This window comes from Nanorana parkeri, unplaced genomic scaffold (assembly GCF_000935625.1).
Source record: "Nanorana parkeri isolate BGI_ZX_2015 unplaced genomic scaffold, ASM93562v1 scaffold484, whole genome shotgun sequence".
Lineage (NCBI taxonomy): Eukaryota > Metazoa > Chordata > Amphibia > Anura > Dicroglossidae > Nanorana > Nanorana parkeri.
The window spans coordinates 729,000-732,120 of record NW_017306752.1 but is presented as its reverse complement, the minus strand read 5'-3'; the positions used below and the strand labels follow the sequence as shown (position 1 = coordinate 732,120).

General features: G+C 46.6%; 1 protein-coding gene across 1 annotated transcript in view; it reads left to right on the top strand.

Annotated features, from left to right (window-relative positions):
- ADGRB3 (adhesion G protein-coupled receptor B3) overlaps positions 1-3,121 on the top strand; it is a 790,044-nt gene that overhangs the window by 380,068 nt on the left and 406,855 nt on the right. The gene's annotated exons all lie outside the window — the stretch shown is intronic.

Below are 3,121 nucleotides of genomic sequence, written 5' to 3'. Positions count from 1 at the left end.
GATGGTGTTGATATGTTTGATCATTTTTGCAATAAAAACCTGGTTAAAATATAAAGAAAACTGCATTGTGTATGGCGAGCAAGAGTTGCCTTAGAGATCAATTGGTGGTGAGATATCTGCCTATTTTTGAATAAATTACTTAAGCTCCCTATTTTTTCTCCCCCAAATGTTGGTAGCCCTTTCGGGTTGAAGAATCACATTAACAGGAGTCATTCAATCTCCTTCCACTGACACCAAGCTGTCAGGGACCCACCTCCTGAGATCTGTACTGAACAGAGCTCACACATCATTACATGAGTACCATTCAGTAGGGGAAAGTCCATCAAAGTAGAACAATCCACCAGAGGAGAAAACATCACCAGACATAGATTAACCAGAAGTCCTTCTGAAAAAGATATATATAGTTTGTTATTTTTTAGAGTCATTTGAAACTGGAGATATGGGTAGATGCTGACCCAGTATTACGCCTGAACTAAAACAGCTCTGTCCTTCTGGAGAGAAAAGCAAATGAAGGCAATGTCAGGGAATTGTTATGGTCTTTGTGAAAGGTAATACATACCTGTAATTTCACCTGCTCCTAGGTCCACTTAAAATGCTTACTGGCAGGGTGCCCACACTTTTCCACATGCCACATTATGTGCATTCCTACTTGTAACATTCACTACATATAGTAAATAGTAGACTGAAGATTATTTGTTATCTTCTTTTCATTTAGAATAATCATAAAACTGTTCATTTGACCAGGGGTGCCAACATGCTTTGTCACAACCACCTATAGAGCTAAACAATATTACAATAAAGGATATTGTAATAGCACAACCAAAAAAACAAGATTTCATGCTTTTTTAGAATGCCTTTCAGACACCATCTGACAGACCTTCATGCACCTCAGACTTGAACACAGAAGGAGCTGGTTCTCAGCTGTGTAACAATAAATTTACAGGGCCCCATAGCAAAATTTTGTATGGCCCCCCCAGCCAAAAAAAAAAGGACCTATCTCCAGAACACGTTCCCGCTCAATGCTGCAGTGCCCACCATAGACCCCACACAGCCCTTTTGAGACACCACACAGTACACTTGAGACCCCGTATATACCATACACCCTCCACAGTCCACCTGACAACCTGCAGAGCTCACTTGAGATCCCCCACATACCATAGACCCCAAACAGCCCACCTGACACCCTGCAGAGCCCACTTGAGACCATGCACATACCATAGACCCCTCACAGCCCACCTGACACCTTGCAGAGCCCATCTGAGGCCCCGCATAGCCCACTTGAGATCCCACACAGCCCACCAGAGAGTGACCCTGCAGAGCCCACCACAGACCCTCTATGGTGGACTCTGAAATGTCTCCAGTGGGCTGGTCACACCCCTGAACTACCTCCTACCTGTCAGCCCCAATCCGCTGTCAGCCTCCTCCACCACTGGCCCCAGACCTCCTCCTCCACAGTCACGGCTGGGCCCTGTGTTTTATCATTTTATCGGACCCATGACTTAATTGGACTGCGGTCCATCCGCGCAAGCGCAGTGAGGCTGCAGGTCCATAATTCTCAAGGACCACAACACAGCATATCAGCATGTGAAGGGGTCGTCTATCTGCGCAAGTGCACTGTGGTACCATGTCTGTATATCTCACAGACAAACAGAGTTTAGCAGCGGTGTTCTATGCAGAACTCTGACCAACTACCACACATGTCAGATTTACAGACGTGGTACCACAGTGCATTTGCACAGACGGCCAAGCCCTTCACATGCTGATAGGCTGTGTTGTGGCCTCACTGCACTTGCATGGACAGCCAAGCCCATCACATTCCCCCGCACACACCCCCAGAAGTCCGATGAAATCAGCCGTATATCAGGTGGCTTCGGGCCAACTCGAAGTGCAGAAGGAGTTCGACTCAGCGGAACCAACATTTGTCTCGGCTAAGACGAACCTCCGGCAGGCTTCTCACTGCTGTTCGGTCTATTCTCATAGCTGCCGAACAGCAGTGAGTAAATAGTCGGCTGTTCTGCTCGGTCCCTCTGCGGAAACGAGCAGAATAGAAAAATAGTTTAAAAAGAAAAGAAATTAGAAAACGATTCTGCGGAGCTAGCAGTGACAGCAAGCTCCGCCCAACTGTTTTCTATTGGCCGGGCGGTTCTGCTGCCGTCAAAAAAAAAACACACCACAGGAATGCATAGCTAGATTCCTATTGGCTATTTCACTTTGCAATAGCCAATCACAAACTAGCTATTGCACCCGTCCTCTGCTGCTGTCAATCACCAGAGGGGGACCTGATGGAGAACTGCAGGTCCCCCTCTGCTGATTGACAGCAGCAGTGGGCAGGTGCAATAGCTGATTTGCTATCGGCTATTGCAAATTTAAATAGCCAATAGGAATCTATCTATGCATTCCTATGGTGATTTTTTTTTCTTCTGACGGCAGCCAACGGCTCTGATGTCAGAAGAAAAAAAAACCCGAGCAGGGAAAGGTTTACTCTGCTTGGTCGAGCAGAGTAAGCCTTTCTGGGAGAAAGTGTTTCTCTCCCGGGCGGTCGGTAGCCTATCAGACTCCCAGAGCGTCCGGGGGAGGAATGGCAGATGGCGTTCCTGGTTACCAGGTGATCAGGAACGACATCTGTCATTACACATGCTCGGCTGTTCTGCTCGGTCCCTCAGAGGTACCGAGCAGAACAGGAAAAGAGTGAAAAAAGTTAAAAAAGTAAATAGCAAATGATTGTGCGGAGCTAGCAGTGACAGCTAGCTACGCCCAATAGTTTCCTATTGTCCGGCGGCTCTGCTGCTGTAAAAAAGAAAAACGAAAAAAAAAACTCTCCCGGGTGCTCTGGGAGCCTCCTGCTCCCGGCCGCCCAGGAGAGAAACACAGTTGTGTCTTTTTTTTTCTATATCCTGACACGATCGATGTCAGAATAGAAAAAAAGGACATTTTCCAATTGAAAAGCATTGGGACATTACTATTGGCTATTTCAATTTGCAATAGCCAATAGTAAACTAGCATTGTACCCGCCCTCTGCTGATGGACCTGAATGGGAACTGCAGCAGAGGGCGGGTACAATGCTAGTTTACTATTGGCTATTGCAAATTGAAATAGCCAATAGTAATGTCCCAATGCTTTT